General features: G+C 47.2%; 1 protein-coding gene across 1 annotated transcript in view; it reads right to left on the bottom strand.

The window, feature by feature from the left end:
- Positions 1-24,753, bottom strand: part of alk (ALK receptor tyrosine kinase) — a gene marked incomplete at both ends in the record, with an annotated part of 479,282 nt that overhangs the window by 322,279 nt on the left and 132,250 nt on the right. The gene's annotated exons all lie outside the window — the stretch shown is intronic.

The raw sequence follows: 24,753 nt of genomic DNA, 5'->3' as shown, positions 1-24,753 counted from the left end.
GATTTGTGATTATTTATGTCAACATACCGTTGTCTATCATGTAGATAGCTAGTGAACCAATTAAAAGACACTCCTCTGATACCATGACGGTGCAGTTTCCCCAGAAAAATATTAAAGTCGATGGTATCAAAGGCCTTTGAGAGAGATAGCTGAGCCAACTGAAAACAAAACAAGAGGAATAGCTGGTAGTGCTCTGGTCCATTTGATCAGACTCAGTGCTTGTTTACAATGCTGCCTGCCGGCTGCAGAGAAGACGCACTCTGATTTTAAGGAAGCAATCTATTTCCTCACCCCCTAGACAGATAGATACTCTAGATAACATGGTTTTGGCCATGTTGAAAAGATTGAATACAAACGTAATGCGTTTTGGCATGATTAGAAGATGGGCGGGACTCGGCTGTGTGACACGCGCTGCCTTCCGCTAGCCTGCTAACCGAATCTACATTTTGAACATTGATTAAGTACTTTTTCCCCAAAGTCGACGACTAGTCGATGTTCAAGTATTTATTTGACAGCGCTAGTACAAAGTGAAGGATGCTTCCGGAAAAACCTGTCAGAAAAACAGAATTAATTTCTAAGTGCCCTCTTCCTGGTGGTAATTTCTATGGGGTCGGATGCACAAAGGGAGAAGTGGTCCACAATCCCTTCTGAGTGTATTGGACTGATAGGCCAATGCAGGTCCAGTACAATGGGGAGAGGAGGAGACCAAACTGAAAGGGGGCAATCAAGGTAATTGTTAGTTCTTTCTGTTGCGGTCATGGGCTGACGGAGACAGAACCACAACTGTAACAGGAACAAGGAAATGCAGCGACCGCCGCGCCGGTTCCTTCATTCTTCCCCCTCTCTCTCTCACACCTTCCTGCTCTTTCTTTCACGCTCGTGCTCCTCTCATTCTACCTCTCTTTTTCAACGCGCTCCCTCTGTCTCTCACCTCTGGCTGCCTGTGTCTCTCTGACTATAGTGTCTCTCTCCCTCCCTCCCTCCCTCTCTCCCTCTCTCCTGACAACCTCTCTGCCAAACCCTCAGGTGTTGAGGTACCCTGGCAGCAGCGTGCCCCAGGTCCCCAGCACATTTGTAATTTCAATGATGGCAGGGAGAAAAATGCCCCTAAGCACCAGCACTCCAGTGATTAAGGTTATATATTGACGGCTGAATTAATTCCTGATTGGTTCTCCACGAGGGGGGCGTGGGTGACTGCCTCTGGTACCCTGCGTCTCAAACTGAAGCTTTTCTACCTTTTTATTGGAGCCGGAGGGGAGAGAAAAATATGTAAATCAATTTCATGATGCACCGCAACAAACGTATGCACGCACACACACACACACACACACACACCACTGCCCCCATGTCATTCACACAACACTGAACCACACCGTTTGCCGTCGACTCCGCCACCGCAAAACAAAAACGGGTTGAAAAAAGCTGACGTCCCTTGTAGCGGTAATGCTAACATTTGGAACCCAGGACACGCACGCTGCGCGGGAGGGGAGGGGCTGACAGGCTGCACGCCGTTGAGAGTCTGACGCCGTCAGTCAGCCGCTGTCATGGAGAGACGCCAAATGCCAGGATGTCTGATACCGTTTGGTCTCTACCTGACAGCTGCCACTGCATTCACAGGGCCCGGAGGAGGAGGAGCCACTGAAAGGAGCGCACACGTCTGGAATAACGTCTTCAAGGCTCACAGTCGCTGCCAGAGGCCAGGGATGAGGAGAGGGCGTGGCAGAGGCCAGGGATGAGGAGAGGGCGTGGCAGGGGCTATGGATGAGGAGAGGGCGTGCCAGAGGCCAGGGATGAGGAGAGGGCGTGGCAGGGGCTATGGATGAGGAGAGGGCGTGGCAGGGGCCAGGGATGAGGAGAGGGCGTGGCAGGGGCTAGGGATGAGGAGAGGGCCTGGCAGAGAGGAGCCAGGGATGAGGAGAGGGCGTGGCAGGGGCTAGGGATGTGGAGAGGGCATGGCAGTGAGGAGCCAGGGGAGGATGCCAAAGCGCAGGTTTAGTGAAAACTCTGCTAACCCTCAGACTGAACTGAGCTGAATCAGCCCTATTCTGCTAACCCTCAGACTGAACTGAGCTGAATCAGCCCTATTCTGCTAACCCTCAGACTGAACTGAACTGAATCAGCCCTATTCTGCTAACCCTCAGACTGAACTGAACTGAATCAGCCCTATTCTGCTAACCCTCAGACTGAACTGAACTGAATCAGCCCTATTCTGCTAACCCTCAGACTGAACTGAACTGAATCAGCCCTATTCTGCTAACCCTCAGACTGAACTGAACTGAATCAGCCCTATTCTGCTAACCCTCAGACTGAACTGAACTGAACTGAATCAGCCCTATTCTGCTAACCCTCAGACTGAACTGAACTGAATCAGCCCTATTCTGCTTACCCTCAGACTGAACTGAACTGAACTGAATCAGCCCTATTCTGCTAACCCTCAGACTGAACTGAACTGAATCAGCCCTATTCTGCTAACCCTCAGACTGAACTGAACTGAATCAGCCCTATTCTGCTAACCCTCAGACTGAACTGAACTGAATCAGCCCTATTCTCAGGGGACTAGTGTTACCCGGGGACCTCAAGTGATTAGTAATTATTACGGAGGTCGTCTCTGTTCTTAACCCCGTGCGAATCTGCCATGTCCGAGATTTGTAAAGTAATTATTCCACCGCAAATGACCTACCATATTTCGCCAAACACAGAGGTCATCTGATAATATGAATCCTGTGTGAATGGACACCCTGTGATTTGTTTCCCCCCATTCGTTCATAGCCGTGCGTCCAGGGTGCATGCTGGGCCGTGCCGTGCGCTGCAGTTACCAATAGGAATGCTCCCTGACATACTGTCATGTCTGTAGCCTACATTTCCACACACCATCTGCCAAATGTTTACTTCAGCTGTTATCAGCCAACTACTGAGAGATCATTTGGTTGAGTCTGTGGAACATTTGGTGCGCCTCTGTACATTTCCAAATGCCTGCGCTGCTGTGCAGTTGAGTAGGCCCAACTTGAGGCTCGCAATCTCATCTCTTTTGTACATACTACAAATTATATGTTGATATCATGATATCATGATGATGTTATGATAATGAATAACACCTGATAGGCTTAATAATGTGTAGATTTTTATTTCATAAAAAGAGTGGGTAGTGACATCATAGCCGGGAGATAATGTCTGTAAATTCAAGTTAAACGCAGACTTTGCTTATCCGGTGCGAATGTGCCATAACGAAATGCAGACGTCAGGGGATCATTTCTAAATCACAGAGGTCCCCAGGTAATACTAGTCCCGTGTGAATAGGGCTTTAGGGTGAGCAAACTCAGAGTTTTCTCTAAACCTGCTTTCTAGAATACCCCCCAGGTGTCCTTCAGGGTCCTTCCAACTTGTTTATTTACTTTATTTGCTAACTTTCTTTAACACTTTCTCCCAGACGTTCTGCACGAGACAGCATGCATGGTCACGTATTGAAGTGTATTGAAGACAGAACTATGCAGGGCTGCCAAGTCTCACGCATTGACCGTGAGACACACGCATTTCAGCCTAATCTCACGCCACACTTCTAAATTATCACACGGATAAATGACCAACCCCTAAATAATAGCAGTTCAATGTTCATGGGACCCTAATTTTGAAATTACTTGAACAAACGCTATTCTGGCCTCCCAGTCGTCCTTCGCGCTACTGGCTACTGACGGCAGCTAGCTAGCATATCTTAGCTGGTGGTGACATATTAGGCAGCGAACAGTCTTGATTTTTCATCCACTTCTCTGTCAAGGACCAACGCTCAAAGAACCATACAGTCTACTATACATTAACACTATAACACAGCTTCTGTTGGACTGACTTTGGTGTTGCAACTAGCAAATACGGTCCCTCACCAACGGACACTTCTGCTTGATTTCTCTCTAGCTACGGTAACTCAGGAGGACAGACCAAAAAACACAAACAGAGTAATATATCTGTAGTATCTACAGTAACTATGCAGCGCTGACAATTGCATAACTACAGCATTGTAGTACAACATAATCATTAAACAGTAATCATTTGTATAAAACTATACAAATAACAATAACAATCAAACAGGAAAATATCAAACTAAACCAAAATTGTGGAGGGGGAAGGAAACCTATTAGATTTCTCTGATAATAATACTCAAACTGAGCTCATCTAATATAATGAACTCTGAGTCTTCAGTCCACTGTCTGTTTGGGGACTTTAAAGTGTCTACCTCTTCACCTTTTGTACATGACAAAGAATAAAGAATCAACAGAGTTGAGAGAACAGTACGCCACAAATTAGAAATCACAATTTGTAAACGTGTTTGTAAATGTGCTTGTAAATTAACAGCGACAAACTATTAGTCATCTGATGTACAGTATTTATGCTTATTTCACGTTCCTTCCCCTAGGCTAAAGTGTTTTGGTACTTTATTACTTATACTATTTCACAGGAACTTTCCCAGGACGTTTTTGATGCGGCAAAAGTGGAAGAGAAAAATCCCTTAAAATTAATTGGTGCAATAAAAAAATTAATCAAAATAAAACATGATCTTGTAAAGCTTTAGTCTTCCAATTGCTTTTTGACATGGATCGTTGGTAAAGCACTCATAAAGAATGAGTGAGTCTTGCCAGTGCTGAGTTGTTAAGAAGGGGGGCATGTAGCACCCGACACCCGAGGCACAGAAGTGCTGACAAGATAGAGGCTGTTTGCCACTTGATTCCATATGTAGAAATCCAGGCCCATAATTAAAGAAATTAATCAACCCCTTTTGTTCTCAAATGTGTCCAAACTCATGATTTATAGGCTGAGGGAGTTTTGGGGAAATCAGGAGATTCAACTGCTCCTTGACAATCTTGTACTGGGGTGTCCCGGTGGCTCATGCTAAGGCGTATCGCACAAGGCTGGTCCCAGTCTGGCCCACGGGCCCAACATCCTCCCCTTTCTCTCACCCGGGCCTGGCCAACTCCGGGTCTGGTCCCAGTCTGGCCCATGGGCCCAACATCCTCCCCTTTCTCTCACCCGGGCCTGGCTATCTCCGGGTCTGGTCCCAGTCTGGCCTACGGGCCAAACATCCTCCCCTTTCTCTCACCCGGGCCTGGCTATCTCCGGGTCTGGTTCCAGTCTGGGCCACGGGCCCAACATCCTCCGCTTTCTCTCACCCGGGCCTGGCCAACTCCGGGTCTGGTCTCAGCCTGGCCCACGGGCCAAACATCCTCCCCTTTCTCTCACCCGGGCCTGGCTATCTCCGGGTCTGGTCCCAGTCTGGCCCACGGGCCCAACATCCTCCCCTTTCTCTCACCCGGGCCTGGCTATCTCCGGGTCTGGTCTCAGCTTGGCCCATGGGCCAAACATCCTCCCCTTTCTCTCACCCGGGCCTGGCTATCTCCACACTCTAAATCTAACCCTAAACCTATCTCCACACTGTCCTATCCAATAAAGAAATGCCCTAAAAAGAAATAGTTAAAAACATCTTTAAAATAAAAGAAGATCTTGTACCATTCAGAAGGGAAAGAAGAATGTGCTGTAAACAATACTGTAGTGTGCATACTGTTGTTGTTGTTGTTGTTGTTGTTGTTGTTGTTTACCACATGGACCACGGAATGTACAAGGGGGTAGTTTCAAGGCACGCGGAGGGGAAGGAGGCCATATGCAATGACACAGACACAGGCCTGTATTACGTGATGTGTGAGTATTGAGCAACATCACAGAGAACTGTTTTAGTCCGACCCCACACACCGCCACGCCTACATGCATGAGGAACACGCACAAGATTGAAATACACACACACACACACACACACACATGCTCAGATTAACCCCTCCAATCTGACACTAACATCAATCCACTGTGAATTATAATCTCCTCCGCTCTACTAGACCGATGTGGGTACAGGATGTAATTGGGAATAAAGTAACACGCTGACGCATTGAATTTTAATGTCTTATTTCCCCCCTAAGCAGATGAGTAGTGTCAGGATTGTGCACGCTATGAGAGAGAGATCACACCTTCCTCCTCCCACACTTACAGACACCCAGATCACGCATCCTTTTTGAAGGAATATCCTTTTCTAGGCCAGTTAACATGACAGGTGTCCCGGTGGGTAGTTGAAGCAACACTCAGCTATTGGTGTATACCAGAAAAGAGTCGGCCATGTTAACAACAATTATACAACGGTATAGATCCGGTCCATTGTCTTTATTGTCAGTTTGCATTCCAGCCGTGGCGATAACCACGATGGCCCCACGCTAAAATGGAATGTTCGCACATCTTTTAATATCAATTCACCTCTTATTAGTAGCCATGGCAGTGTCCAGATCAATGTTTACAAAGATGTGCTGTAGCATTGTCGTTGCCTGGCAACGTTCCCTTTTTCAGCGGAAGTATCCGCAAATTATTAACAAATAGTTCCATTAAAAATAAATGTATTTAAAGTTCGTATTGTCTTTCTTTTTGAAATATTGACGGATAAATGTGGCAACCGTTGTATAAAAGCATTATGGAACTCGAAGCCGTGGGATGTCACGGATATCGCCACGGCTAGCGGGGTGTAACGGCACTCCGCTGTGCGTCGTGCCTAACCACTCCCGCTAGCCGTGGCGATATCCGTGACATCCCACTGCTTCTCGTTACATAATGCTTTAGTGAACAGTATCCAGCAGTATAGTATTATACAAAGGAAGCATGACGGTGTTTCTGAGTATTATAGTGACTTTGTTTGAAAAAAACAACAGCATCATCAATGGTCTACACTAGGGTTATAGTTCCAACTAGAGGCTTTCAATTAAAGGCCCTACGAGGAGTTTCGGGAAGCGGAAGTGTTTTCTGCCCAAAAAGACCACATTTCCCATGAGCCTCCCCGCGCACTGTCCTAAACCTTAGCTACCTGAGCCGGGTGTTTTGAAGACGGAACAATGGCCACCGACGAGGTAATTACACAGGTCTTACTAGTATAGTTACTTTTGACAATATATATCGGTATATATATGCTCGCACTGTCTCTTGTCGGCGGCGTAGGCTACTGCAGTAAATCGTTTCGTCATTCCAAGGAAGTTCTGGACGACCCGACCACGAAATAATAATCTAAAAATAAACTACATACAAGAAACAACATTTGTCGAAAATGGACACATAAACAAGTGTGGGTAATTTAGATTCACCCACATTAAAATGAGACTGTTTTGTATCTAAAAATAAACTCCTCGGGGGTCCCTTTAAGATTGATCAATTGTACTGTATTTGAACAAGAACTGGCCATGTATTTAATGAGTACATATCATTTGACATACAGTATCTGTATACACTACAAAAGCTTTGTAATCAAATCTGTAATAGACAAAGATTGTAATGTACTTTTCCAGAACAGTTTTCAACATGTAATGACATATACATATAAACCAGGGTTAAAGCAGGGTTAAACCAGGGTTAAACCAGGGTTAAAGCAGGGTTAAAGCGCCCCAGCGACGCTCTCCCACCAGACTAGCCAAACAGATTGCTCCAAGCAGCTGTTCCCAGATCTGCCTAGTGGGCTGAGCCAAGCATAAACAAACACACGCGCACGCACACACGCACACACACACACACACACACATGCTGATTCAACAACCTGAAACACTTACACACCAGCGCCATACGGACTGCCATATGAGCGTTCCCCTCCCCCGATCCTGGCTCATTCCAGACAGCCACACGCCCTGTGAGGCTGAGGCCGTTCCCTCCCTGTTCAGCGCTGTGAGACTGAGGCCGTTCAGCTCTGTGAGACTGAGGCCGTTCCCTCCCTGTCCAGCGCTGTGAGACTGAGGCCGTTCCCTCCCTGTTCAGCGCTGTGAGACTGAGGCCGTTCAGCTCTGTGAGACTGAGGCCGTTCCCTCCCTGTTCAGCGCTGTGAGACTGAGGCCGTTCAGCTCTGTGAGACTGAGGCCGTTCAGCTCTGTGAGACTGAGGCCGTTCCCTCCCTGTCCAGCGCTGTGAGACTGAGGCCGTTCCCTCCCTGTCCAGCGCTGTGAGACTGAGGCCGTTCCCTCCCTGTTCAGCGCTGTGAGACTGAGGCCGTTCAGCTCTGTGAGACTGAGGCCGTTCCCTCCCTGTTCAGCGCTGTGAGACTGAGGCCGTTCAGCTCTGTGAGACTGAGGCCGTTCCCTCCCTGTTCAGCGCTGTGAGACTGAGGCCGTTCAGCTCTGTGAGGCTGAGGCCGTTCAGCTCTGTGAGGCTGAGGCCGTTCCCTCCCTGTCCAGCGCTGTGAGACTGAGGCCGTTCCCTCCCTGTTCAGCGCTGTGAGACTGAGGCCGTTCAGCTCTGTGAGACTGAGGCCGTTCCCTCCCTGTTCAGCGCTGTGAGACTGAGGCCGTTCAGCTCTGTGAGGCTGAGGCCGTTCAGCTCTGTGAGGCTGAGGCCGTTCCCTCCCTGTCCAGCGCTGTGAGACTGAGGCCGTTCCCTCCCTGTTCAGCGCTGTGAGACTGAGGCCGTTCAGCTCTGTGAGACTGAGGCCGTTCCCTCCCTGTTCAGCGCTGTGAGACTGAGGCCGTTCAGCTCTGTGAGACTGAGGCCGTTCAGCTCTGTGAGACTGAGGCCGTTCCCTCCCTGTCCAGCGCTGTGAGACTGAGGCCGTTCCCTCCCTGTCCAGCGCTGTGAGACTGAGGCCGTTCCCTCCCTGTTCAGCGCTGTGAGACTGAGGCCGTTCCCTCCCTGTTCAGCGCTGTGAGACTGAGGCCGTTCAGCTCTGTGAGGCTGAGGCCGTTCCCTCCCTGTCCAGCGCTGTGAGACTGAGGCCGTTCCCAGTCACAAAGTGCTGTCCAGAGTTAATTATTCCCAGGGGACCCTCACTACTTGAGAATAGATGATGAGAAACTAGAGTACTGAAACAGCGCCTTTGCCACTGCAATCACGCAAAATATACCCCTTGTGCTTTTGGGTCAGAAATTGCCTCTCATTGGTCAGTTGAGGAGGCGGCGATCAAAAACTGAAGTATGTTTCCAAAGAGGAGATTGCAATAATCCTGATAATAGCAATAATTATACAATAGTTATAATTAGGCAATAATTATGCAATAGTGGCCCCACAGAGGGGCCTACAGTCATAGATTGGCTCCATTTGGAACAAAGAGAAAGCTTAAAAGAGGAAGCAGTGTTCAGCAGGACAGCTCATGTGTTCCTGCCCCCCCCTCCACTAGCATCCCTGGGCTCTTCCTGCCCCCCCCTCCACTAGCATCCCTGGGCTCTTCCTGTCCCCCCGTCCACTAGCATCCCTGGGTTCTTCCTGCCCCCCCCTCCATTAGCATCCCTGGGCTCTTCCTGTCCCCCCCTCCCTCCACTAGCATCCCTGGGCTCTTCCTGCCCCCCCCTCCACTAGCATCCCTGGGCTCTTCCTGTCCCCTCCCTCCACCAGCATCCCTGGGCTCTTCCTGTCCCCCCCCTCCACCAGCATCCCTGGGCTCTTCCTGTCCCCCCCTCCACTAGCATCCCTGGGCTCTTCCTGTCCCCCCCTCGCTCCACCAGCATCCCTGGGCTCTTCCTGTCCCCCCCCTCCACTAGCATCCCTGGGCTCTTCCTGTCCCCTCCCTCCACTAGCATCCCTGGGCTCTTCCTGTCCCCCCCCTCCACCAGCATCCCTGGGCTCTTCCTGTCCCCCCCTCCACTAGCATCCCTGGGCTCTTCCTGTCCCCCCCTCGCTCCACCAGCATCCCTGGGCTCTTCCTGTCCCCCCCCTCCACTAGCATCCCTGGGCTCTTCCTGTCCCCCCCTCCACTAGCATCCCTGGGCTCTTCCTGTCCCCCCCCCCCCCCTCCACTAGCATCCCTGGGCTCTTCCTGCCCCCCCCTCCATTAGCATCCCTGGGCTCTTCCTGTCCCCCCCCCCTCCACTAGCATCCCTGGGCTCTTCCTGTCCCCCCCTCCCTCCACTAGCATCCCTGGGCTCTTCCTGCCCCCCCCCCCCCCTCCACTAGCATCCCTGGGCTCTTCCTGCCCCCCCCTCCATTAGCATCCCTGGGCTCTTCCTGCCCCCCCCCCCCCTCCACTAGCATCCCTGGGCTCTTCCTGCCCCCCCCCCCCTCCACTAGCATCCCTGGGCTCTTCCTGTCCCCCCCTCCCCTAACCCTGGGCTGTGGACGTGGATGAGGAGCTGAAGCCACGGAGAGGTAGAAACAGAAACAAAACCAAAAAACTAGCGTTACAATTGGATCTATTTCATTCATCTGTACATTTAGGGATGCCCAGGTATAAGGGTTTTAATAAGGTTATGGTACCTAGCGATGTACAATAAGATGTATTCTACAGCTGATTATCGCCCATTCATGTTGCAATGCCAGACCTAAAATACATACTTTCCTATCTCTCCTTTGTTGACATCTCTTTTATAGGAAACAATAGGAACTGTATTGGTTCCTAATTTCATCCTCACTCCTCCATGTTCTTAACTCCATCTATCTCTCCCTATATTTACCTTGCTCTTCCATTCATCGATCCCCAAACCCACGTGACCTGCCATGTGGGCCCCCCGGGGTGCCCACTTTCACTCCTAATTGTGCCACTGTGTATTTGGTGGAATGGTGCCCGCAAAGCCAGTGCTTAATGTTTGAGTGCAGGGGCCCGCTAGACTGAGTGGAGTGTCCTTCGGTGGTGAAGGACCTGCTGGTTCCCCTCCGCTGGACTGACCAGGCCTGGTTCCCCTCGCTGGACTGACCAGGCCTGCTGGTTCCCCTGCTGGACTGACCAGGCCTGGTTCCCCTCGCTGGACTGACCAGGCCTGGTTACCCTCGCTGGACTGACCAGGCCTGCTGGTTCCCCTGCTGGACTGACCAGGCCTGCTGGTTCCCCTCGCTGGACTGACCAGGCCTGGTTCCCCCTCGCTGGACTGACCAGGCCTGGTTCCCCCTCGCTGGACTGACCAGGCCTGGTTCCCCTCGCTGGACTGACCAGGCCTGCTGGTTCCCCTCGCTGTGGGGCGGTGGGGCAGTGATGATGCTAAAGGTTTCCTGGCAAGGTGTTCGACCTGGCAGGGTCCCGAGTAGAGCCCCCCCCCCCCTACACAGGAAGCAGGAAGAGGAACAGGAGGGGAGGCGTGGAGGGAGAGGGGGGTGGGTGGTGGAGGGAGAGGAGGGGGGTGGTGGAGGGAGAGGAGGGGGGGGGTGGAGGGAGAGGAGGGTGGTGGTGGAGGGAGAGGAGGGGTGTTGGAGGGAGAGAACATTGGGTGGATTTGGATTGGACTGGATTTGCTCAAGCCTCTTTTTTGCAGATCCCAGCACCATGATTTTGGTCTTTCTGGCATTCAGGACCAGTTTCTTGCTAGAAAGCCAGTGACTAATATTTAGTAGGTCCATTTGGAGGGCTTCCTCTGTGTGTGCTGCTGGACATCCAGCTGTATTCACAGTAGTGTTGTCAGCAAATACAGCAGTGCTTCCTTTAGACAGTACATGTGAAATTATTACTATAAATCAGAGACGTGGACCGAGGCAGCTGCCTTGTGGCAGACTTCACAGAATGTGGAAAAGAAAACGACCCATTTATAAAGGTAGACTGCATTCTATTTCTTAAAGGTATAACACAGCGGTTGAACATGAAACTTACCAGTAATCTTTAGGTAAAATCAAAGTGAATATGTCCATACGTGTTGTTATTCTGTCATTTTTAAGTACTATAAAACTCCTTTTTATATTCCCAAATTTCCCCCTCTCCAAGCTCACCTCGTTTTGTGGGCGTGTCAAATAATCGATGAGTTTTGGAGAGACAGGGCCGTGCACCAAGACTCCGTGAGCGCACAGCGGTCAAGGGTTAGCCTTGGAGCGCGGTGGAGTCCGGAGACGTAACAGGTCATCTCGTTTTGAATGTTATTGTAATGCCCTCTGGTTATAATAGAATATCTGCTGGAGCTGTTTAATCCAAAAATGCTTCCTGCAGTTGGGTCGGATCGAGGTGCTGGATCAAAATTCTGTGGAGCAGAGTGATGATTAGGCTTACACAACTTTCAGAATGTTTTGCAGAACTTAGAATTATTTGGTGCTGTAAATTATGAAAGGAAAATATTAAGTTGACTTAATATCTTCACCTCCACCCACCCCGAAATGTAGTCTGAATTTTTATCACAATAGCCTCTATACACGCAGCACAACACTGCAATACAAGGCCTTAGGGCAAACGATTCAGCATACAAGTGTGTTTGATCAAGTGAAGATCTCATTGTGAGAATAGGAAATGCTTTCTAGAATAAATACAAGTTTAACACAGGAACTGTTGGCCTACGTCTTTAATTAAATAATTGTTGCGCATACAACATGACATAAAATTAAGACATAGGCTACTTTCTCATAAAACAAGGGTGTTGTAACATTTATAATAATATAATTAGGTGACATTGGCTGCAACCTGCCCTCCAGGACCTGCACACCTCCAGAGCCCTGAAGCGCGGGACCTGGACCTCCCGAGTCCCAGTATTGGAAATGCGATTAGTGATCGGGCTACAAGAAAAAGGGACAAATTATAAAAGTGATTAGTAATAGCACAGTTATTTTGCATATACATAACATAAATTACAACAATAGGCTATTCATCAGTTCATCAGGCTATTCATTCATTCATCATCAGAGAGGGTTCAGAGCTGACTTACCGTGTTCAATAGATGGTGAAATGGCGCAAAGACAGCAGGTGCGCGAGCCAGACAGATTTCTGTTGGGGACGGGTGTAGGGGAGTGGAGGTGGGTTTTTCACACTTAAATGTGATGTCAAGAAAGGGAAAAATGTCACGAACGGGGGCATTTTCAACCCGAGTGAAATTGGACTGAAAATGTTAAGCTTCCAGTTTCTCCAAAACTACAAAACAAATACATTTAATGTTTTATTGTGTTTTTTTCAATGTCCTCTTGTGCAAATAGCACGTAAAAACAAAAAAAGTGAAAATTGCCATGTTATACCTTAAAGTAAGATTTTACCCAATTTAGTGCAATGTCCTGGAAGCCAAAATATACACGTTTCTCTATCAATCTCATGATTAACTACATCAAATGCAGCACTGAAATCAATAAAAAGCCCCAACCAAATCAGCTTTACAGTATCTATATGACCCAGCCACTCCACATATCCACAAGAGCCGTAGCATTATCACTTGTGTATGCATGTTGATGTCTAGTAAATACATCATTATTCTCCATGTAATGCCAAATCTGTTTGCTTACTATATTTTCCAGTGTCTTTAGGAATGTGACAGAGTTTAGCATATCTTTGGGACATGTCCCTGTTCAAGTGAGCAATTCAAAAGAAAGGTTAATGGTGTTACTATTTGTTAAGCTGCCAATTGAAGTAATTTCATAGCCAGGTTCTATCTTTCCAGCTAGCGTCCCTTTACAGTATTCCAGGTATTCTTTGAGTCATTTTTACACTGCCTAAAAGCAGTTTTATAAAATAAAACCTTCTTTTTGCAATTCAGTTTAAGGTCATAATTACCTTGTCCCTCAAGATATCCACTTTGGCAGCAAAGTGGTCTGCAAAGAGGTTTGTCACATCATTTGGTTGTGTTAATATATATACATATCATTTGGTTGTGTTATTATGCACATCATTTGGTTGTGTTATTATATGCACATCATTTGGTTGTGTTATTATATGCACATCATTTGGTTGTGTTATTATATGCACATCATTTGGTTGTGTTATTATATGCACATCATTTGGTTGTGTTATTATATGCACATGATTTGGTTGTGTTATTATATGCACATCATTTGGTTGTGTTAGTACTGTATCTGCACATCAACCTCAACAACAGAGCAGGAGCTGAAACAGATCCAATGCTTCCCTTTACAGTATTCCAGGTATTCTTTGAGTCGTTTTTACACTGCCTAAAAGCAGTTTTATAAAATAAAACCTTCTTTTTGCAATTCAGTTTAAGGTCATAATTACACAGCTTTTTATACAGTATCTCTGTTCATCTAAATCCGATTTTAAGTTTGCTGCAGCAGCCTTTCCTTAAAAACACGTCCAATTAACACTGGTAGTTCATGTGGCAACTGTATTTGTATCCATATCACCTCCTCTTGACCAACACAAAGGTCATCTCCCCTTTGAAGGGAAATGTGATTTTGAATATATAAAGCTGCTCCTCCTCCACACCTGTTCCTGTCTCTTCTCAGAATATTAAATCCCTCAAGGTGAATCTGTCCATCATGTATTGTGTCATCTAAATGTGTTTCAGTTATAGCTAAAATATGCACATTATTATTACCTCTGCCCCAGACCCAAAGCCCCGCAGGGCGGAAGGTAATGTTTTCGCCCCTGTCTGTCTGTCTGTCTGTCTGTCTGTCTGTCTGTCTGTCTGTCTGTCTGTCTGTGTGTGTGTGTTTGTGTCCGTCTGTAGGCGGACAGGATTAAACAAAAACTACCAGCCCGATATGCATGAAACTCGGTGGAGGGGTGCAGCATGGGCCAAGGAACTGTCCATTCAATTTTGACCATGATTCATTCATAGGTGGGTCTACAGTACCCATATTACTGTAACTTCTGTGTAGTGGGGGATTTAGGTTTCAGTTTCCTCATAGGTTTCAGGTTCTTGGCGCCACTTGCAATACCGAGCTTGGCCACTACGCCAAAAACTGGCTGTTCCTGGCCATGGGGGCTTGCTTCATGCGCCACTGAGCAACTTTCATTGGATTGAATGGGCCGCCATCTTTGCATGCCTTATCCACTTCTTATAATTCATGATCCAGCCATGATCAGTTATGCTCGTGTCAACAGGCTGGTGTCTATTTACTTTTTCAGCTCAATCCGGAGGGTAGAACGCTAGAGCCCGCCTACCATAATTCTTCCGTCCGCCGGATGGAAGATGATGCTGCAGCAGTGTTATTATTTAAATCAGCAAAATTTACATTTCACGTTGCGCCTGACGAGACTACTGGCTGCAGTGTAGAGAGCGACAAACAAGCTGCTAAAGCTATTGCTGATTATGGTGTTTTGTGCGCACAATACCACTTGCGTTGTTATCAACTAGTTTGCTAACAAAGGCTAGAGCTACTAGTTAGCTGTTGATAACGAGATCAGCTGTTGCAACTGGAACGCTCACCTCGGGAGTGACCATTGCCAGTGCCCACTCGCATCTCCCGAGACAAATGGAATGCACCATAACATTATATTTCTCATTCGTGTGGATACTTGAAGCGATGCATTCTGTAGGCTACCTCAATAGAGTCCGCTAAATTACCATTTTTAATGCTTTATGTATACTATCTGTTAGTGTGAAGTGTGATGATTTCTGTACAGCCAAGATCAAACCCAGCATGGGCAAGTGAGCGTAAAGACAATACTGCCAAGCAACACAGTGACACCTGTAAACGATAATGTAAACTTCAAGCATTCAAAGTAAACTGCAGACACTTTATTTTCATCCACTTGAAAGTGTCTGCAGTTTACTTTGAATGCTTGAAGTTTACATTATCGTTTAAATGATTGACTTCATAGAAAACTATATCTCACCTATAGACTATAGATTTAACATGTCATTGGCTGTATAACTCCCATCTCAAATGTACATCTTGTAAACTACTGTCTGCAGACTCTGAACCAGCCCACTCCTCCCTCCACTACTGCTCTGCTTGGCTGTTAATGAATGTGAATGGGAAGTCTTTACAAAACTAGCAACGTTTTGGAAATTGGAGAGGAAAAATGTCAAGCAGAAAGAGGAAACTACAGGTGGTGCTACAGTAACCAATTCAAAAAGCCAGTAGGAGAGCACAACACATGAGAGGTGGAGGTGGGAGCTGGGAGGAAAGGTAGGGGGGGGGGGGGGCGGATGTATGCAAGCCCCTCTAGCTCATCATAAATGCAACAACCACATGCATCTTGTTAGGCAGGCTACAGCTATTAAATGCAATCCTTTCTTTGGAAGTGACAGCTTGATTAAAGGACAATGCTCGTTTTTGACAACCTGGACCTTATTTACGACATATTATAAGATGTTTGACTCACCGAGATCACTTTGGTGTAGTTCGGAGGCATGTAGAAGAAATTTAAAATCCAGCGCGAGCCAGTATATCCATGTAATGGCGGTGGTCGGGGCACTTAGAATGCAGTTTCTAAAAATCTATTTTCTGCCTCGAAACGGTTGTTTTCATCAATCTGTCTTGATGAATCGCTAGTTGTGCTTACATAGAGCATAGGCCTGTTGTGGTTTTCACATTCCATGATCTTTAGAAACGTCTTTCGAAACGAAATAGCTTCCTCACTTGCTCCAGCACACATTCGCACAGCGCGCAATCGTTGCTCCAGCACGCTGTGCGCATGCGTGCTGGAGCAAGTGAGGAAGCTATTTCGTGTCTAAAGACGTTTCTAAAGATCATATTACAGAGGCATGTGAAAAACAACACAACAGGCCTATGCTCTATGTAAGCACAACTAGCGATTCATCAAGACAGATTGATAAAAACAACCGTTTCGCGGCAGAAAATAGATTTTTAGAAACTGCATTCTAAGTGCCCCGACCACCGCCATTACATGGATATACTGGCTCGCGCTGGATTTTAAATTTCTTCTACATGCCTCCAAACTACACCAAAGTGATCTCGGTGAGTCAAACGTCTTATAATATGTCGTAAATAAGGTCCAGGTTGTCAAAAACGAGCATTGTCCTTTAAGTGTCCTTGTTTCATACTTAACCATGCCATACTAGAAAAACAGCCCAAATCAAAACCCCATGTGTCCAGCCAGGACCAGACAACCCCTCATGCAGGTGTAGAATAACCACGGGGTGTTCCTTGTGTCACTAATGCACCTCACTGGTCAACAATCAGTGAGGTGCGCTCGTTAAGTGAGGTGCGCTCGTTAAGCCCCCGGTGATCTTTCATAATTAGGTGCAGGATCTTCCTTCTGGCATTTATCTCAGGAGGAAATTGATAATTCATCCCAAAGGGTGTATTCCTGAGTTCCCTGCCCTTGCTTTTAACAAGTTCCTTTTCATTAAAATAATCATATCGAGCCACTATGGCTCTCGGCCCACCCTCAGAACCCTTCCCCATTCTGTGCACACAAGAAAAGGAGATGGGTTTACTCATTGCTGATGTCATTTTTAACTGTTCAGTCATAAATTGCATTGGAGGTTAAAGACTACAAAATCATAAACTTGGATTCTCCTTTAACTGCCCAGTACAGTAGCTCAATGTGAAAAGATTGCTCCCATGCTGTACTTTAGACATGTAGCCTCCATGCATGGTTAGTCAAGAAGGGGACTATTCTGAGAGAGATTGTCGATCAGCGACAAGGTTGGGTGTCTTTGCATGTTTTGGAATGAAACAAACATACTTTGACCTCCTCAAGCCCTGATTGGCACATTTGAACAGAGACAGCTGCTATAGAGGGTCACTTATTCAGGGGTCACTGGAGGTTAATTGTAAACAGTGTGTGGCTCAGCACGCCGACAAGTGACCTGCTGAGGGTCAGATGCAGAGAAAAAACATGCTGTTTCTGGGGGCAATTACAGTAATACTAGATCTATGCGGAGGTGTTTGACACTGTACAGTACCAACATGTTTTTGCTGATCTATATTCATAGATGGAGTCTGTAGGGTAGACTCTTCAGATGTTGACGTTTGTATGGTAAATGGTAAATGGACTGCACTTATATAGAGCTTTTCCACCTTAGCGGCACTCAAAGAGCTTTACAATGGCCTCTCATTCACCCATTCACACACACATTCACACACCAATGGCGGTGGCTGCCATGCAAGGTGCTAACCTGCTCGTTGGGAGCAATTTGGGGTTAGGTGTCTTGCTCAAGGACACTTTGACATGTGGTCAGTCGGAGCTGGGATTCAAACCACTGACCCTTCGATCACTGAACGACCCGCTCTACCAACTGAGCTACAGCCGCCCCCGTGTATAGTTGAAAGTTGGGGGTGAAATAGCCTACATGTGTGGTGTTAGAATAAAGACATGCATGACAAATTAGTAGCCTGACCTTCAGATTCCAGGGCTGGAGCCAGGCTTGTTAGAGGAATCAGAGTTGTTTTTATTTTTTTCATTTAACTTGCTTGGGTGGAAAGACATAAGTAAGTTCCACTGATTGTCACACACCTGAGTGTGTGAAATTTGTTCTCCGCATTTGACCCAACCCCATGGGGGAGCGGTGAGCAGCAGCGGTGCCGCGCTCGGGAATCATTTGGTGATGTAGCAAATCACTGCAATATGTGCAAACAACTGGTTTTATCTAAACCTCCATCTGGAAGCTTCTTGAAAAGAAATTCACCTTGACGAATGTGAATGTCTGTTGAATGTCCAATATAAAACTAACTTTACCTCGGATCATCGTGTTATCTCAGTGCTACCTGCTCAGGAGTGATTACAGGAGTGTTTACCTGGCTGGATTACTGCATGTGAAACTCACATTTATCCACGTGTTACATTTCAGCCAGTTAAACACTCGCATTTGAAATTACGGTAGCAGGTTGGGGTCAAATTTGGTAATACGATTAATTTGCGTTTATTATTTTTAACACATTAAAGTTTCCAGATGAATCGCGAGTGTTAACGCATTAACGTTGACAGCCCTATTTTAAACATGAGGCCACATTTTCATATACAAGAGCATCACTGTAATATGCCATCAAAAATCTAAGTCAGTCTATAATAATTTGTGTGTGCATGGAATGACATAATCTAACTGTGATTCTTTGATAATTGTTAGGGATGTAGTTAAGCATTTGATCTCATTTTAATGTAAGCTTTTGAATCTGATATTAAAATAAGATGGTATTACTGTCAAGAGATGCATCACAGTGTTTATTAAGCATTAAGCCATGCCGACTTGACGAGTCAAGAAAGTGTGGATTTTATAATCAAGGATATCAAATTCCCTCCAAAAGCTTTGGACTGAGGATGTGACCTGGCACAAAGTGAGACGCTGTGGAAAATGGACAAGAATAGAGGATATTCAAAGAATGCGAGAAGATAATACCACACTGAGCACAACACTGGTCCGTCACCTCATGCATAGCAGATAAATGTGTTGCAAAGTACGGTATTCCATGTGGTATTTATAAAATGTTTATGTGGGCTTCTGTAAGCCTTTTGTACATTGCTGTGTGTTTATCATGGGACTGCTGCAGCATGACATAGCTTGTGTGCAAAAGTTAGATGCACTGGTAAGAACAAATGGTCTTTCTCTTAACCCCAAAACGCTGCATGTCTGCAGTTATTACAGCAGTGCCGATAAACCACTGTACCATTTCCTTTACTGTCACCCAGATGCTTGGACTTATAAATGTCCTCACACAACCACCTGCCCCCACCCTGCACCATGACCACCTTCCTTCAACACCCCCCATCCCTCCCTCTCTCTTTCTCTCTCTCTCTCTCTCCCTCCCTTCATCCTCCCTTATTTTCTCCCTGAATCTCTGCCTTTGTTCCTCCCCCTCTCTGTACGTGGCCTCCTCCCCCTCACATGCTCTGTTCCTCCATCTCATCATCCCTCCCTCCCTTCCTTCTCTCTCCTGGACTGTAACAGTGATGGGATCCTGCAGGGTTTTTGACGAGATATTTAGCCTCCCCCTTATCCTCAGTCCAGCTAGACAGGTCAGCGGCCATTCTCCACTGGTTTCTTATCTATGGTCATTCAGTGTTCCGGGGGACCTTATTACATCTCTGGGTCGGAAGAGTGTGGGGAAGGGGGGGGGGGGGGCATTGAAAGCCAGCCATCACTCCCTCTTACCACCACCCAAACACACAGAACTCCTCTAAGGGGTTGGGCTTGATCTCGCCCGGACGAAGGTCACCTCTTTCTCCCATGTCCCCCAACTCGAAATGTGGTTATGTTTTTATTTGTTTATTTTTTGGGGGGGGAACAACATTAGCCTGTTAGCCAGCCATTAGCCAAGGCGCTCGGGCTCTCCAAGGGCAAGCAGATATTCCCTGGGTGTTGGCAGAGATGGCCGCGGGGAAATGGATGCATCTTTATCTGATGTTGGGTAATAAAACATAAAACAACAGGACCTCACGATTCCCCTCCTCCACGTCCGCTGCCCTGCCCCATGCCAGACGAGGGGGCGGCTTAAATGACAACTCTGACAGACACAAGGATACGGCTTCTTAGACAGTAATGCAATATTGCTTCTAGCATCCATCTTGAATGTTGTTCACTGACCTTTTTCAGGCTGCATTTCATCATACTTGGGAGTACTGAAAATGTGTCAAGCAGCTGTCTTTTGTGTTTAAGGGAATTCCTACCCTAGCTTCTGACTCCGATGTCCTGAGGCAAAAACATCAGAGCGCTTCCAACCAGCAACGCTCAGTACAGCAAACACGTCTCCACGGTGACAGAGATCCACTATTAACTTGACTAACCTTTCACAAAAAGTCAGGATCAAGCTATTTATTGTACTGTTTAGGTATAGAAGTCAAAACAAATACCCCCACGTCTGGATTTACCAGAGAACAAGGTCACGATCTGACCGGCCCTGTTCTCATAAACAGTAAATCCACAGGTGGGTTTTTTGTTTTTATGTGAATGACTCATGGTGCAAGGACATGAATGTGATCCAGCAGCACTGTGCTCCAGATATTTATACCTCAACTCTAGACCTTCCACTCCCCCTGTGAGTTCAGATCATGTATTGGAGGCTACGTCTCTCCTAGCGCGCAGGTTCATGAAGCCCAATGAGGCTCGCGTCTTTGTTGCGGTGGTTGTCAACTTCAACAAAGCTAATCTCAGTCATGAACTCCCCAAATACCAAAACCACACAGTCGACCGTTGCTACAACACACTACACAACGCTTACCACACCATGTCCCGCGCTGGGACACTTGGACCACAGAATCGTTCACTTGATCCCTGTATCCAGGCAGAGACTAAAACTCTCTAGGCCTGTTGTTAGGACTAGTGAAGCTAAGGAGAAGTCCTGTGCGGGGCTAGAACAGGCTGGTTGTGATGGGGGCCATGTTGACTGGGTGGGCTCAGAGTCAGGATGAGCACACAGCGGGAGTACCAGCCAGCTTGGTGTGTGTGTGTGTGTGTGTGTGTGTGTGTGTGTGTGTGTGTGTGTGTGTTAGCAATGTGTGGATGTGGTGGCAAGGGTGGGATATGGTGGCAAATACAGTATCAAGTCATTAAACTGTGTATATATCAACACACACAAACACTTCCCATCATGCATTCTGCCTCTCTCACACGTATTATTATTAGGGCCCGAGCACTGGCGGTCCGAGGCCCTATTCAAATTGTAAGGATTATTATTATACTCCTTCTACCTTCTTCTCCCCAAACAAATGCCTTTTTGGCGGCCTAAACATCGATGAAAACGCATGAAACTTTGCAGATACGTCAGTCCCCCAAAAAATTTGATATTTCATGGGTGACGGAAATGGGCGTGCCAAACGGCTCAAGAGCGCCCCCTGGAAAATTTTAAATGGCAAGCCCCACCTTTCAGTTTGATGTAGGTGAACGAAATTCTGTGGGCATATGTAGTTCATCGTGACACACTAAAATGTCTCTTGGAGCTATACCCAACATCCAACAGGAAGTCAGACATTTTGCTCTTAATGTGCCATTTTTTCCTTGTTTTGGCCATTTCCATTCCTCGTACTTTAACGAACTCCTCCTACAGATTTCATCCGATCAACTTGATATTCGGTCAGCTTCATCTTAAGACCTTTGTGATCAAAAGTTATATATAATATCCAATTTGTCCGATATTTCTCACACTTCATGAAGGTTCTGTCCTGAACACATCTATGTGTCCGTATTGCGTCATACTTATAGCGCCACCTATTGGTGAAACAGGAAGTCCTCATAACTCCTACATACATTATCCGATTTGCACCAAATTGCTGATGTTTCATGAAGGTCGCATTCTGAACACATCTATGTGTCGGTATTGAGTCACACTTACAGCGCCACCTACTGGTGAAACAGGAAGTACTCATAACTCCTACAGACGTTATCCGATTTACTCCAAATTGCTCATCCTTGATGAAGGTCGCATCTTGAACACATCTGTATGTCAGTATTGCCTCATACCTACTGCACCACCTACTGGTGAAACAGGAAGTCCTCATAACTCCTACATACGTTATCCGATTTACACCAAATTGCTCACGCTTGATGAAGATCGCATCCTGAACACATCTGTGTGTCAGCATTGAGTCATACTTATAGCGCCGCCTACAGGTCAAGCAGGAAGTCATCATAACTCCTACATACATTGTCCGATTTACACAACATTTCTCACACTTCATCAAGGTACCGCCCTGAACACATCTATGCGCTGCTCACACTTCACTCAATAATTGATGGCAGCCGGGGGGGGCGCGCTGACATGTCCGAGGGACGCCCCGTTACAGAGAGCTGCCACACATCTGGGGAGAGCAGGGGGGAGAGAGATGAGGAAAGAGAGGAAGGAGGAGGGGAAGAAACAGGTGTTGGAGAGGGGGTACGAAACAGAGCGAGGGGGAGAGAGATAAACAGGCACGAGAGGAAAGAAGAGATAGACTGATGAATATTGGTTGCAGTGAAGTGACTCAGTATACCTGCATAAGCTGTGATTAAAATGATGCCTGCGGTGGCAAGAGTAGCTTGGGATGATGGGAGGATCGGAGGTAACCAATCCCGTCCTCCGCTCGGAGGCAACCAATCCCGTCCTCCGCTCGTAGTTAAACACACACTCCCTCAGGTGCCCTTGATTATCAACAGCACACTCCTCGTCTCACTCATGGCCCATGGCTTGTCATGCATGAGAATACTATTTTTAACACTAATCAGGGCCGCGTTCTGAAGGCAAAATTAATTACCTGGTAATGAGTGTGTGTGTGTTTGTGTGTATGTGTGCGTGGTTCTTTTTGCATGTGTGTGTGTGCTTGCACATGTACCCGTCTCTGACTGAGATCATGGGGTACTGCCCACTGGCTCGCGGAGAACTGGCGCACATGTGTAGTAAGTATGCATGTATGTTTACCCAGCACTGTTAAAAAGAGTGCATTGCATCACCCAGAGTGATATTGGTGTGCGGGCGAATGATCCTTTTGATTGGTTGGATGGAAGATCGACAACATTTAGCATTTCAGGGGCAAGGGTTGTTCTATTTAGAATCTATTAGCATAGGCAAGATGGGGGGACCTGTTGATGAACTGTAGATACATAATGCATCTATTTACATATCTATTTATAAAACATAGGTGCAATATTCCATGCCCAAGTCTCAAGTGTTGATTCTAATCAGAGAACCTCTATGCGTAATATTAATGCAGACCAACATAACATAAATGCAGACCAACCTAACATTTATGCAGACCAGTGAAACATCATTGCAGACCAGCTTTGTGTGGCTGTGCTTCAACCCTCCTCTCATAGCCATGGCTGTGTTTCAACCCTCCCCTCATAGCCATGGCTGTGCTTCAACCCTCCTCTCAAAGCCGTGGCTCTGTTTCAACTCTCCTCTCATAGCTGTGGCTGTGTTTCAACCCTCCTCTCATAGCCGTGGCTCTGTTTCAACTCTCCTCTCATAGCCATGGCTGTGTTTCAACCCTCCTCTCATAGCCGTTGCTCTGTTTCAACTCTCCTCTCATAGCCATGGCTGTGCTTCAACCCTCCTCGCATAGCCGTGGCTCTGTTTCAACTCTCCTCTCATAGCCATGGCTGTGCTTCAACCCTCCTCTCATAGCCGTGGCTGCCCCAGATGCCTGAAACAGAGCATCTGGATAAACAGTGCAATAAAAGGGGCCTCCTCTGACTCATAAGCCGCACACAGCCATTGTCATCTCAATCTCAGTCTGTAATCCATCCTGCATCGCCCACAGAAAAATATGCCGCAAAATGTTATTCATCAAGCCCCCCCCCCCCAATACAAGATTACTGATTACCCACACTGTCTGTTAGCCTACCTTCAGCCAAGCACCAACTAACTCCATGGATGTCAACCGTCCACAAAAGTTTCAGAACCACGGACAGCTCTTAACACTGCAGTGCCACTCTCAGCGATGTGGACAGCGCTACACACTACAGTGCTGCTTTCAGGACCAAGGACAGTTCCACAGGCTCCAGAACTCCTTTCAAAAGCATTCACCCGGTCAATTCACCTCAGGCAATTGAGACCTCTATAATTCTTTGTATGTTCCATTCCGTCCTGCTAATGGTCTCTGTTGATCATTTTACCGACCTTCAACCGAGTGTGGGCCTCTAGAGGGATGCGTATCAAAGACTTGCGGTGGCACTGCTTTCAGCTGGCTGCTTTTGATCCACATATTTTGAGGGGTAGGGGTGGGTGTGTGAGGTGCGGTCTACACAGACCTGAAAGACCTGAGCGCTGCTTATTGATTGAGGTGCTAAAACAGCAGCCTTACCAACGTGAGGGTCATGTTAAGAGGCCCCCGGTGAAGGTGAGTAGAAGACAGGATGTGAAACATGGCTCATGGATGTGAGTGTGTGTGAAACATGGCTCAGGGATGTGAGTGTGTGTGTGGGGAGTGGGAAGGAGTGAGAAACAAAAAGGAGTTCAAGTATTTGAGAAGAGGAAAAGCCTAATGCTGTGTTCACACCGGGCGCGGCGAGAAAATTTGCGGATCAATGGGTCGCCGCGCGAATCCGCCGCAGAAAGTTCAAAAAATTGAACTTTTGCGAATGTCGCCGTGCGGCAAATCGTGGCCGCCGCGCCGCCGAGTTCTGCGATTCGCGCCGCCCGTGCCGCCCGCCGCCTTGTGGTCTAGTCCCAACAGGCACACACTGTAGAGGTAATAACAACTTGTGGTCTAGTCCCAACAGGCACACACTGTAGAGGTAATAACAACTTGTGGTCTAGTCC

This window comes from Borostomias antarcticus, assembly GCF_949987555.1.
Source record: "Borostomias antarcticus genome assembly, chromosome: 16".
NCBI classification, from domain to species: domain Eukaryota; kingdom Metazoa; phylum Chordata; class Actinopteri; order Stomiiformes; family Stomiidae; genus Borostomias; species Borostomias antarcticus.
Note: the sequence above shows the minus strand (reverse complement) of the source record. Positions and strands in the feature narration are given on the sequence as shown.